The sequence below is a fragment of the Notechis scutatus genome, chromosome 1 (assembly GCF_049901735.1).
Source record: "Notechis scutatus isolate UNSWTSFEM ecotype Mainland chromosome 1, rNotScu1.2, whole genome shotgun sequence".
Taxonomy (NCBI): domain Eukaryota; kingdom Metazoa; phylum Chordata; class Lepidosauria; order Squamata; family Elapidae; genus Notechis; species Notechis scutatus.
In genome coordinates this window covers 159,148,915-159,163,700 of record NC_142009.1, presented here as the reverse complement: position 1 = coordinate 159,163,700, position 14,786 = coordinate 159,148,915, and the positions used below count along the sequence as shown (strand labels likewise).

The 14,786-nt window shown below is 36.8% G+C and overlaps 1 protein-coding gene across 9 annotated transcripts in view; it reads right to left on the bottom strand.

Moving 5' to 3' along the window:
* RUNX2 (RUNX family transcription factor 2) overlaps positions 1–14,786 on the bottom strand; it is a 252,820-nt gene that overhangs the window by 138,383 nt on the left and 99,651 nt on the right. The window lies entirely within an intron of this gene.

Here is a 14,786-nt window from a genome sequence, read left to right as displayed (position 1 = left end):
GTAAGTCATTGCAATGTATGATTTTATATACCATACTTAGATCAGACCGAAGACAGCATAATTCAAGATTTTCTAGGTCTAGAATTTTAAATTCTGGTGGCATAAGGTATTCTACAACGAGTAGAAGACTGGAGAACTCTTCTTGTGAAATATTTCTGGACTTTCTCAACTGTGCTAATATCAGATACGTAATGTGGGTTCCAGACTGATGAGCTGTATTCAAGTATTGGTCTAGCAAATGTTTTGTATGCTCTAGTTAGTAGTGTGATATTACCAGAGAAAAAGCTACATAGGATTAGGTTAACAACTCTTAATGCCTTTTTGGCTATGTAGTTACAGTGGGCTCTAGCACTTAGATCATTAGAGATGAGTATTCCAAGGTCCTTTACAGAGCTTGGATCATCAACAAGGTCTTGACTATTCAGCTTGTATTTTATTTTCTGATATATATTTTTTGCCAATATGTAGGACAGAGCATTTATTTGTTGAGATTTGAAGTTGCCATTTGTTTGACCATTCTGACATTAAGACAATTTGTTTGACATTCAGACAAGGTGAATAAATCAATAAGAATAAAACTACTTCCAATTGTAATGCTTTCTATACATACATCAAGTTACCACCAGTGTATGTATAGATAGTCCTTGATTTGCAACCGATTGCTGAGTAACAGACACCCCACCCCCCATAGGGATTTAAAACTGAGTTTTGTAGTTCCAACATTACCACCTCTCCCTAATCCCATGACTGCATTTTTGAGTGGTTGGCATCTGGCCCTGTGGTCATTTGACTGCAGTTTGCAACATTTTTGCAAGAAACCAGTATTTCTTTCCATTTCCAGCAAAAACTGCTGCACTGAGAACTGTTCAACTGCCGCAAAAACTTTGTGAAAATGGGTCCAGTCACAGAGACCTGCTTGACTACTGTCACACCTTAGGATGTCAATCACCAGACTGTAAGTCAATAATTACCAGTACTAACAACATACAACACATAATCCATATATATTTGTTCAGTTTCTTCTGTATAATACTGTTAATCATGCTGTCGCAATATTTGGAGACAACTCATGCATGCAGTTTTAATCTTAGAAGATAATACATTGTCTTGTGATATATGATATATAGTGTTAGAAGATAATATACAGGTGAAACTCGAAAAATTAGAATATTGTGCAAAAGTTCATTTCAGTAATGCAACTTAAAAGGTGAAACTAATATATGAGATAGACTCATTACATGCAAAGCAAGATAGTTCAAGCCATGATATGTCATAATTGAGATGATTATGGCTTACAGCTCATGAAAACCCCAAATCCCCAATCTCAGAAAATTAGAATATTACATGCAATCAATAAAACAAGGATTGTACATAGAACAATATCAGACCTCTGAAAAGTATAAACATACATATGTACTCAGTACTTGGTTTGGGCGTCTTTTGCAGCAATTACTGCCTCAACGCAGCGTGGCATGGAAGCTATCAGCCTGTGGCAATGCGAGGTGTTATGGAAGACCAGGATGCTTCAATAGCGGCCTTCAGCTGTTCTGCATTGTTCAGTTTCATGTCTCTCATCTTTCTCTTGGCAATGCCCCATAGATCCTCCATGGGGTTCAGGTCAGGTGAGTTTGCTGGCCAATCAAGAACAGTAATCCCACGGTCATTGAACCAGGTTTTGGTGCTTTTGGCAGTGTGGGCAGGTGCCAAGTCCTGCTGGAAAATGAAGTCAGCATCCCCATAAAGCTCATCTGAGGAAGGAAGCATGAAGTGCTCCAAAATCACCTGGTAGGCAGCTGTGTTGACCCTGGACTTAATGAAGCACAGTGGACCAACACCAGCAGATAACATGGCTCCCCAAATCAACACAGACTGTGGAAACTTCACACTGGACTTCAAGCATCTTGCAGTGTGTGCCTCTCCATTCTTCCTCCAGACTCTGGGTCCTTGGTTTCCAAACAAGATGCAAAAGTTGCTCTCATCAGAAAAGAGGAATTTGGACCCCTGAGCAACAGACCAGTTCTGTTTTTCTTTAGCCCAGGTAAGACGCTCCTGACGTTGTTTGTTGTTCAGGAGCAGCTTGACAAGAGGAATACGACATTTGAAGCCCATGTCCAGGATCCATCTGTGTGTGGTGGCTCTTGATGCACTGACTCCAGCCTCAGTCCACTCCTTGTGAAAGTCCCCAACACTTTTGAATGGCCTTTTCCTGACAATCCTCTCCAGGCTGCGGTCATCCCTGCTGCTTGCGCACCTTTTTCTTCCATACTTTTCCCTTCCACATAACTTTCTATTAATGTGCTTTGATACAGCACTTTGGGAACATCCAACTTCTTTTGCAATTGCCTTTTAAGGCTTTCCCTCCTTAGGGAGGGTGTCAGTGATGGTTTTCTGCACAACTGTCAGGTCAGCCATCTTTCCCATGATTGTGATTCCTACTGAACCAGACTGAGAGACCATTTAAAGGCTCAGGAACCCTTTGCAGGTGTTATGGCTTAATTAGCTGATTAGAGTGGGACACTTTGAGCCTAGAATATTGAACCTTTTCACAATATTCTAATTTTCTGAGATTGTGGATTTGGGTTTTTCATGAGCTGTAAGCCATAATCATCACAATTATGGCAAATCACGGCTTGAACTATCTTGCTTTACATGTATTGAGTCTATCTCATATATTAGGTTCACCTTTTAAGTTGCATTACTGAAATAAATGAACTTTTGCATGATATTCTAATTTTTTGAGTTTCACCTGTATTGTCTCAATGGGAAATACGTTTAAATAAACATATGTTGGGAGTGAAAAGGGGTAGAAGGCAAATCAAGGAGAACTGTGCTTATTTTCAATTGCTGTGGTAATTTCTGTAGATGAAATATTAAGGTTTTGATCTTCAGCATGTCATCTCATGTGTCTTCATTACTGCTATGAAGACTGCTAGGCAAGGAAAGTTTAAACTGAAGAGGAGATTCCCTTACATCAGTGCCACAAAGTGTTGCACAACAGAAATGCCTCTTGATGTGTCATTTCCTTCTTGGCCCCCAACCAAATTTAAACTGAGCGGGAGGAAAGAAGTAAAGAAAGGGATTTAAGGCCTGTGTGGTGATTCCACAAGCCAATACTTCTCATCTGCCTCACTGAAGAAATATAGTGAGAAACGCACGACTTTTAAGTTATTGTGCATCCAAAAATGAAATTTTAACACTTAGAAATCCTCTGGGAAAGCTGCCACTACAACTTCACTATCCTCCTTGCCCACAAGGAAACAATAAACCAAGGCATGTAAAGGTCCTGACTAAACCCAGCAAAACATGTTCTCCCATTGAGGTCTGGAATTTTAACAAATCCCCAATAACTGGGACTCTGCATGCCATTTTTGCTGAATGGCTGTGCAACGTTTTGTTTCACAAATTTTATTGAAAGATAATTAATTTGAATGTCTGAATCAAATGGAATAGTAATTCCACATCCTATAAAGCCAGTCACAGTTAAGTAAAAGCCCCTTTCTTCTGGCTATGAGAATTCTGCACGTTACTATCCCCAAGAGTTTGGGGCCTGGGAAAAGAAGGGCAGCAGGCACATGTTCCTGGGTAGGGGCAAATGACCTGTGCATGATGTTGTCATTTTACACACTTCCCTTTGGCATCATTGCGGTTTGCTACAGACACCACTGGTGACCACAATACTGATTTCAAGTCAGTCAAGCAGAATGGAAGCAGACGTAGCTTTCTTTAATTATGCTCCTATAAACATGATTCTTGCCTATTCAAATATCCTCTTATTCTTAAATGTCTATATTGGAATCCTGCCCATTTTGGGATGGAGGAAACCATGTTTTAAGCTGAGAGCTATTCTGAAACATGGGTGGGTTTGTTGTTAATTCTAAATCTTTTTCAGACCTGCTGCTAATTTGCAGCAAATATATGAAGATGGGAAATGGCATGAATTTGTCTATTGGACAATCTGCTGAATTTCTCCCCCAAGACTTTAGAATGACAAGGTGTATGTTCTTTGCAGTGAATGCTTGTGTTCAACAAAAACCCAAAAAATTAAGAAAAAAATGAAGTGGATAAAACTTGTAGATTGCCTGATGCATGTAGAATAATTCACTAATGTATCCTGTATAATAAGGAAGACAGGGATTTAAGGATGGCAATTTATATAGAGTGAGATTTAAAATTGGGATTTATAATTTACTGGTGTGTCAAATTTATACTATATTTTAGTTAACAAATGCCGTGCTATGAGGTAAAAATAGAGAAAGAAAGAAACTCATATGGCTGTACATTTTCTTTCCAAAAGTTTATTCAAAGCTAATTTGAATTTCTGAATCAAAGCTGACTTTCTCAAAGATTTCTCAAAATGAATTGGGAAAACCCAATCAAAAGAACATGATTCAGTATTTCAAATCAAAGTATGGAACTGACTTATTTTCCAGATCAATTTAAAACGATGACACAAATCAAACTCAATATCTGAATCATACCAGGAGCTTCATTCACACATTTGTCAATACCTGTAAGAAAAAATCTTTTTGAAGTTAAAACTTCAGTTTTCATTAAGTGTTGATTAGAAGTTAAGATTTTGGGATCCCCTAAAGTCTAAAAGTGTAAGAAAATGTTATGGTGAGACTCAAACATTTTATTTTTGCCTTATTATAGAATATTTATTTAATAGTTTTTCAGTGGAGACACAATAAATCACATAGACTGAAAAGTTTGATTATTAATAAGACAAAGATGAATTTTTTGAGACTGTATCTTTGGAATGATCAGAACCGCCACTGGTTTTAACATATACAGATAGGAATACAAACTGGATAACTTTAAAAGCACTGCAAAAATAAGGTGGAACACTAAGAGACTTAACTGAATTTGAAAATCTTCAAAAACATTTGGAGCATTTGCAGAGCCTTATGACACTTATATGACTCAGAAATCAAACAAGTTAAAGACTGTAAAATTAAATGGATGCAGAATATAATATTTGATTTGCAACAGTTGAGAAAGTATTATAAGATAAACATTATGTTCACTTTGAATGTTATACTTAAAACAGGTGTAATATATTTTGCTGCTGGTATTTTACTTCACTGACTGCTAAATGGACAGTTCATTTTCTAAAAATGAACTTTGGGTGGAATAAGCTTTCAGATGGGATCATTTTTCCATGCTCGGTTCAATGTTGTTAAAACTCAACCATTATGGAAAATATTTATAATAGAATGAAATGCATTTTAAAACCTGGATTTCCTTTCCAACCTATTTTTATTACTTTTATTAAATATTACTAAACTTTACACCACAAAATATACTGAATTAGCTTGGTGCATGATAACTGTACAAGGATAATTTAAGTTTCCTATTGGAAAATATGCATAGTTCCTTCTGCAGAAGGATATATTATGAAGTTCTGGAAATATTCCTCAATGTCCAAAATAATTTTGTATTTTAACAGTAAATCTGATGCAGAATTTAATTCTATTTGGAAATTCTGCATTTTGGAGTTATAATTCTACAGTATATATACATGGATTTGTGTCACATAAGAAATTATGTCCATCAGTTTATGGATGTATTTAATGGTTTGAGATCATATTCAGAGATTTGACTATCAAGAGACATAACTGGATGGTTTTTTTTTTCAAAACTTCACTACAGGATAACACATTTGGATTTCATCACACGTTTGAAAGGATGAATATTTTCCTTCCTGAATATTAAGTCTTATTTAGGACCGAGTTTAACAATAATATTTTTTAAAACGTCTTAGAATGCTTAGCAGCTAATATATACGTATGTGGTTTCTGTAGCTCCTCTGCATCATCCACCTGCAATAGTAGGCTGGGAACATGAAGAAATGGGACATAATATATGCTGCAAGATCATAGAGATAAATTTGCCTTTTGCTGATGAAAAGTAGTTACAGTAGCTTTACAATGCTGTATGATACAACTTTACTTTAAAAATAGCAGGTAATCCATGGTGTTTTTAATAATAATAATATTATACACTACATTGTACTGAATCACAGTATTAATAATTGTTCGTGTGTGTGTGTGTGTGTGTGTGTGTGTGTGTGTGTTTGTCTAACAATAAAAGAGCATGTTGGATTCGGCCCGAGCTAAACAATGGGAAGAGCCAGGTAGTTGTACAACTCTGAAAGAGGACAGAATGCGCATTTGAGACTCTCACAGCATTCCTTTTTTTTTTTTTTTTTTGCAGTGTCCTTTGCCAGTGTAAACTTTTCTTTGTCCATTAAAATGTAGCTGGAAAACCTCCAAATACTGAACTAACTTTTGGGATTACATTTAAAAATATTAGCTTTCATTCAATATTTCAAGCGAAAAATATCCGTCCACCTCATCATCTCAAATACTAAGCCATAATTTGGATAGGCACCATGCTGGGGCCCACGGCAATAACCCTAAAATAGACATGGTGAATAAAGTTATTAGTAAATATCAATACAGGGAGTCCCCATTTGCTGACTGCAATGGGGACCAACAACTCCATTACTAAGTAATGTGGGCATTAAATGAAATGTCGTGGAATCATGCTGGACTTACAACATCAATTCCACTGTGGTCTTTAAGGGCAATGTTACATGATCACAATTTCCTATTTCTTGCCAGCTTCCCCAGTGACTTTGTGAATGAAGCACTCAGTAAGTGGCAACTACATAGAAGCCCACCATTTGCATCAATTTTTGTCCATAAAAGATAAAATTACATGTAAAATGAAGCAGGGACCCAGATTAGTATAGTGGTTAAGGTACTTGGCTAGAAAATGTTGAGTTCTAATCCCACCTTGAGCACAAAGTTAGATGGGTGATCTTGAGCCAGTCACTCTCTCTCAGCCCTAAAAAGGAAACAAGGGCAAACCATTTTTGTAAACCTGCCAAGAAAATTGTGGAGACTTCCCTAGGCAGTCACCAAAAGTCAATAATAACTTGAAAGCACCAAAACAAAAACGAAGGAGTGAGTATAGTCCTCAACGCTGGCTACATATTAGGGTAGTCACAAAGCCTTTTAAAAAAAGGATTTTGGAAAGTGCACTAGCACACATTAAACTCTTATTACTCAATTATGAAGGCAGCCACCTCGTTTGCCAGAAGTGAATGGCTGCTTTGAAAGTTGTTCTCAGCTGCCTCCAAAAAGAAAAGAAAAAAGGAGAGCTAAGGGGTAGTGCATACACCAGTGGTGGCTAACCTTTTGGGGCTCCTGTGCCAAAAATTGTGTGCACGCTTGCATGCCCGCGCTTGTGTGCCAGCACCTAGAAGGCAATGCCCACCCCCCCCATGCCCCCTACACATGCCAGCGCAATCCCCACCTCGCCGCCCCAATACCTGCACTGTGCCTCACAGCTGATTTTTTGCCGGTTTGAGGCTTTTGCAGGCTTTGCAGGCCGAAAACTAGCCCTGTTTTGTCATTTCTGGTATTTTTGAAAAAACAGGAAGTGACAAAACGGGCCTAGTTTTCGGCCTGCAGAAGCCTGCAGAAACCTTCCTCAAGCCTTTGAGAGGCCGAAAAAGCCTCAAACCGGCCGAAAATCAGCTGGGAGGCACGCACATGTGCAGTGAGGTAAGTTTGCCTGCAGCTTATGTGCTGGCACAAATGGCTCTGCGTGCCATCTGTGGCACGTGTGCCATAGGTTCACCATCACGGGCATACATACACTTATGAATACACATGGGAGCATTCACACAAGCCTTGAAATAATCCTGCTGCATTTACTGTTTGAAAAGAGGTGGTGGATATGTTATCCTGAGCACCTATTTCAAAAGCATTCCACAGGCCTTCTAAATAACTGACCAGTGAACAGTACTGGACTGTATATGGGAGAAGCCAGAAATGGAGAGAAAAATAAAATGAGTGTGTGATTAGCAGGAATTTTGGAAAGGAGGAATTACCTTGCTTAATTGTGGACAGTTGGAGAGAGACAAGGAAATAGGCATCCATATTATTTCTGCTGCTATTCTATTAATAATTTTTTCTGTCCCTCTGAAATTCATTCTACTGTACTTTTTCATTCATTCTATACTCTATAGGTACCTGGCTCAATAATAGTAACTATGAGGGATCTTGGAGTCCTAGTGGATAAACACTTAAATATAAGCCAGTAGCTGTCAAAAAAAACCCGACACAGTTCTAGGCTGCATTAACACAGGAATAAAAACAAGATCACATGAAGTGTTAATACCACTTTATAATGCCTTGGTAAGGCCACACTTGGAATACTGCATCCAGTTTTGATCGCCACGATGTAAAAAAAAGATGTTGAGACTCTAGAAAGAGTGCAGAGAAGAGCAACAAAGATGATTAGGGGATTGGAAGTTAAAACATATAACGAACAGTTACTAGAATTGGGTACGTCTAATGAAAAGAAAGACTAGTCTCTGGGGGTGACATGATAGCAGTGTTCCAATATGTTAGGGGCTGCCACAAAGAAGAGGGGGTCAAGCTATCCTCCAAAGCACCAGAAGGCAGGACAGGAAGCAATGGATGGAAACTAATCAAGGAGAGAAGCAAGCTAGAACTAAGGAGAAATTTCCTGACAGTTAGAACAATTAATCAGTGGTACAACTTGCCTCCAGAAGTTGCTAATGCTCCAACACTGAAAGTTTTTAAGAAAAGATTGGACAACTATTTGTCTGAAATTGTATAGGGTTTCCTGCCTAAGCAGGGGGTTGGACTAGAAGACCTCCAAGATCCTTTTCAACTCTGTTATGCTGTTTTTCACGAAATCCAGAAATGTACTATTGTCTGAGATGAAAACCCGCCATATTATCTAAATATTGCCTTAAACTTGCAGAAAAATGCCTTCTCCACTTCTTTTCGGGACACTCATCTTTTCCACAGAAAATCAGAGGAAGCAAAAAAAAAAAATCCCTGAAATGCAACTGCTAAACATAAAGCTACAAAGCAATAAATAAAGCAGACCATAAACCTGTAGATGATACAGAAGTCATCTTTTGCTTCCAAATTTCTTGTACAGAAGTAGAAAATGAAGTTTGCTCATATAAGTAACTGTCAACCAAAAGACAGGAGTTTTCAATTCTCTTTTAGCTTTCTGAGCTTGCATATTAGCATTTCTCATATTATACAGACAGCTGAGTTTATAACCCACATGCAGCTGGAAGTTGCAACTAATAGTAGTTCTCCATAATATATACCTACTGAATTCACTCACTACAAGTTAGGTGTACACCTGTATCATTTTAGATGCATATACAGTATTAATATCATTAACAGCCATACAATACAGAAATTAAAAGAGCATGCAGTTGTGTGAAATGATTATTTCAAAGAATCTAAAAATTCAGGGAAAATTTTCCAAGATAAACAACTGCAACTTCAAGTAATGCATACCTCTGAACCTGCAACTAATCTATGAACATTCAGAGCTGCTGTTCCCATTTACCAGTGAAAATCACAGAACATTTGTTTTCTTCCCTGTACTTGCCAAGAGAAGGTCAAAGTTTATTTCTTATAAACAAGTCTTACAAATTCATGATGTTCAGCATGATGTCATGTCTTAAAATGATAAGCTGGCAGCCCAGGGAACTGACATTCTGTAAAGATGTGCACAACTTTATGTTTATGCTACTTAGAATGAAGGTTCTAATAAGTCATCCTCTGTATTTCTTTAAAGAGGAGTTTTATAACTGTGATGAATCACAACGGCAAAAGATCAAAGTTTAAAAACATCAATGATGCCATGGGGTATTTTTTAATCTTGTAATGAATGATGATCATGTGCTCTTATGAAGTTGGTCCAACTGCCAATGCCAGATGTGTATATTAAGAAGTTGTTTGTGATGTGACAAGCCCTGGCTCAGCTGCCAGGGAAAGAGAGAGCAAGAATGAGGAATAGGATAACACGCTTCAGACATCCGAGTAAAATAAATGCAGGTCCTGGCAGAGAGAGGGACTGTTGATACATGTGTGTTATCTGAATTCCTAGTTAAAGAGTCTTGATAATTAGCCTCATACACCTAGTTTTGTTTTGTTGGTGCCAGTTGAACTAATTTATTGCTATGATTAATTACCAATTTACAATGCAAATTAGTCTCAGAATTCTCAGGAGGAAATGAAATTTTAGCATATTTCTCCACAAAGTATTTAGATGGGAATGTTAAAACCTTCTGCGGAGGTATGAAATGATTCTTGTCCAAGTTGAATCATGTTTTTAAATTGTTTCAGTAATTTTTTTTCTTTAAACTATCATTTGTTGACACAATGTACTGGGTTTTCTTATATATTATTGTTATCCCAGATGGAGGTTTAAACAGTAGTTTATTCAAGCTGAATCAACCCAAACAATTCTTGAGACATTTCATTAAAAAGGAAGTTTAGAAGAAAGCTAAAAATTCAGCTAGGTTGTTCAGACCATACCAGACTGAATGAAAAATGAAAGAAAGAATGAGAACACGAAATGCTAATTAGAAAAAAGGAATCCAGAAGATAATAATGATCTCTTTTTATAGCAATTGAATTCTCATATTTAATTCACTGGATTTGTTCTATGGTAGTTATTGGCCCACACTTACAGGATATCCACATTTGCCCAGATCTCTAACTCAGATCTTGATTAAAAAGTGAAATTGGGTATTTTAAGAAGCTGGGTAAAATATGGAGATCCCCTTTGTCATCCACACCATATCTCTAGCTCCGATATATTCAATCATGGGAGGGAAGGATCTAGAAGTTCCTATTAATAAAACGTATTTATTAGATAAATTAGATAGGCTAAAGGTCTATTGTAGTCATTATTTTTTCCTCTATTGGTACAAACAGAATAAATCAATCAGCGCCTTATTAAATATAATGTTATATTTTGGGATTTTTTTCATACTTTAAAACATATATCTAACTATTTTGAGAATAAGCCAGTTCTTTACAATTGTGAAACTTAGGGGAATTGATTCGCTACCCAAAGTATATCTTTCAAGAAATTCTAAAGCTCAAAATGTAGCCTTTTGTAGGTGGAAAGATGCTTTATGCCAGGAGTTCCAGGGTCATTGTACATTTTTTTCTTCATATGGAAGGATGTATTACTTGGCACATAATATTCCTAGCAATATTTTACACGTGGAAATCTTTTTGTTGAAATATTTCCTCCATGCTGGGCTACCACATGTTGCTCTGATGGCCAAATTAACTTTTCCCCACATTCAGAAATTGCCTTGCCTGTGTTTAGAAATTTCCCGTTTCAAAGGTATATCAGAATAACCATGCAGACTTCCAAATGGGAAGAAATAAATTAATTCCAGATGTCAAAAATTGTTAGTGTTCCACAAGGGACAACATTCTTTCAGAGTCAATAAAATGCTAGCAGTTGCATGTTAGAGAAGAGCCTTTTTCAATAGCAGTAGATTTAGCAGAGATTAATGAAGTAAACAGGAAAGCCTTGTGCTATATGATAAAAACAGACTTTACACGGGCAAGCAAACTTTATACTTACTGAGAAAATAAGAGTTTCCAATAGTTCTCCATTGTTAATCAGAAAAAAAACAAGGATAACAATAAGGAGAAATAGCAACTGGATTGCTCTTCTGCAATACTTCAGAAAATAGAACTGATCTTACCATCATTTATTCATCAAAGGCAAGCAAATGACTGAAATGATTCTCTTAGAAGAATTCACATTTTTATTAATGTGGTTATTCTTCAAATAATAGTTAATCTCTAACTTAAATACAAGCATACTTCATCAAACAACTTCAGTTTTTAATTAGCACCGAAAAGAAGGATTTAAGATTGTCTTATCAAGATATTTTCCTTATAAATGGCCCTGATTATTAATTTTTTTGAAAGACAAAGGCAGACAGATAAACCAGGATGGATTAACCAGGTCTGACTGTGCACATCAAAAAGCACAATGTACAACAATGACTGGAACATGACCAAACCACTGTCATAAAAAAGCTCATTGTCTTGCAAGTACATTTTTATTCCTGAAGGAATGTGCATATGATATACAACGGAAGCAGAAACACGCTACCTGCTCAACCATACAGTACAATAAACCAAAAAGGAAAGAAGTAGTGCACTAACTAGCTATAAGAAGCTTCCAAGGTCAGTAAAGTATTGTTAAGATTAGCATGCACCCAACTTGTGAGCAAGTCACTTTTAAGTCTTCATATTCTACTGTTTTTCCTGGAACTCCATCCAAAGGAAAGACAGGAACAATCACTCTCTGTGTCCTACTCTCTTCCAGACAGCCAGTTTCCACCCTACTAAATAGGCTGCTAGCTACAATACTGAGTCACACAAGAGATCTAGCTGTTTCAAATACCATAACAATTTAGCCAAGCCTTTTCCCTTTTATATTATTTTGCCTGGTTGAACATTAAAAAAATCAAATGATCTTAATAATAGCTGTTTTTGATCTTATGTGGATCTCATAGGTCTTTCCAAAACTTTGGACTTGGAAAGAATTAGTATACAGAACTTCCCCAGTTGATCCATTCTCATTCTATGATAATAGCTTGTGATCTGTTCCCTTCTTTACTAAAAGTGAAGTGTAGGTGTGCAACAGGCCAAAATATTGGGTTCAGAAACCTTGCCAGAAGAAAACTCTGACTGAGCAACTCTATGGGTTTATCGTAACCGTTGGTTGGCCAATATACTTTCAATTTCTGTACACTAAGGAACTGGCCTTACTTCCTTGAGCATTGTGCTGCATAAACCAGGTGATCTGAAAAGGGGTTTCAGAGGTGGTGAATACTGCAATAAGGAATGAGATCATTCCCTCAGTGTTAATAATAGAAATAGTGAAACAATTTCTGACAAAAAAAATTAATTTAGATTAGATGGATTTTGAACTCCATAGAATTGGTCAAGTGGCTAATCTTCAAAGAGGCTAATCGTGTAGATCCATTTCAGCTTGGCTATGTGAGCCTGCCTTGATGGAGAACTGTTGTTTTTTTTTGGCTTTCATAAATTCCCTAGTGACTGTTAGTGTCAAGGAAACCATGGTATCCATCTGTACAATCTCCAGGTGCTAAAGCATTTCCAATCCTAGGTGTTTAGCTGGAGGGGAGAAGATGGTGCTTCTGAAATTTATACCATGGTTTCTGGGTATGGAAATTCCATTTTGCCTCCCGTGTTATTAATGTATGTGAAATCACTAGGGGGACTCATTTGGAGATATGTTAATGTATCACCAACTTGTAGATACAAGCTTCCAACCTTTAGTCTCCTTAAAATAGTAAAGATTCTGAAAGCTAATGTTTCTGTTATTTTCAGATTTGGTTAATTTATTTTATGTATCCATTAAGTTTGAGATTTGCTAGACTGAGATGTTTACTATATATCCCTATATCTTGGCTTGCGTTGTTTTGATTAATAGTTTTTTGTTCATGCTTTCTCATTTTCATTTTCATTATTTATATATAGTAGATAGTGAAAATCACTTTATGAGGGCTGTACCCTGAAACCAATGTAAAATTTAGTTTAAAAAAACCCCATGTTTTCAACCCATTAACTACCTGCAAGAAAAAAAAAACTTGGACTGAATGATGATCAGCTCTTGAGTTTCCCCTCTTCTCATAGGCTTTGTGGAGTATGGACAAGAAACAGGTTTTCACAGAGAAAACCTTTCACACAGGTTTTCAGTTATGTTCCCCAGAAACATAATTGGCACAATTGACTGGTCCAAAAGTACCATAGTGGATTATTTCAATTTCAATCAATTGTTCATCATCAGTTACAGACTGATATTTACAATTAGTCCCAACCCTTCTTATCTTTAACAAACTTGTTAAAGATGCTTTGTTTGAACATGTTTTTGGCTTTTAGTTATACTTAGGAGCCTTGTTAATATGCTTTTTTATTATACATTTTATATGAAATATTTAATCTGTCACCTGCTCAAAATATGACAGGATTGAGGCAAGATATGTACACTGGGAAAAAGTAACAATTACCTTACCCTAGAGGGCTCACTGGCTTCCCAGAAGTGACCATAGAAAGTTCAAGAGTTAGGGCAAGAATGTGTTTTGATTAATCATGGCACTATAAGGAAACTATATCATTTTTTTACTTAGATACTATACACCAAGGGTCTCCAACCTTGGCAACTTTAAGACTTGTGGACTGCAACTCCCAGAATTCCTCAGCCAGCTTTGCTCAGCCAGCTTTCCAACTTTAAGACTTGTGGACTTCTGGGAGTTGAAGTCCACAAGTCTTAAAGTTGCCAAGGTGGGAGGCCTCTGCTATACACAAATGAGATTTTATTGTGGGAATCTTTTGTAACTTGCTTTTTGGTGGCTGTAGCTCTAAATTTGGATAGAAATACTCAAAATTGATGAGCTTGTTAAGGCTGTGGTTCAGAAATCAAATCTCTGGATTAGGACCAATAGGAAAGAAGTACCAAAACCAGCACATAATGGATGAGTGGAGGGATGGGACAAGGAAGAGATATTGAGCCTAATATTTTTTATAAAGTATAAATCAAATCTAAACCCAAATAGCCAATATATGGAGAAAATATAAATTATATGTTATGTTCTTGGGATGTTTGTAATACCTTGTTGTGCTATCTGCTCCAGGTGCTTTGTAATTATTTTGGTGGTGAACACAAATTCTGTGCTGAGAATTTGAGATTTTTCAGGGTGGTAAGATTAAGGTGAAAATAGGCTTTTTGCCCTCTTTAAGAGGGCAAAAATTCTTAAGTAACAAATTAGGATGTTCTCCTTTTTCCCCATATGCAAAATCTTGAGCATGCTCATTCAGATCTTGAAAATTGGCACTTTCAACTATACAGATAACCAAAGACATATTATCATA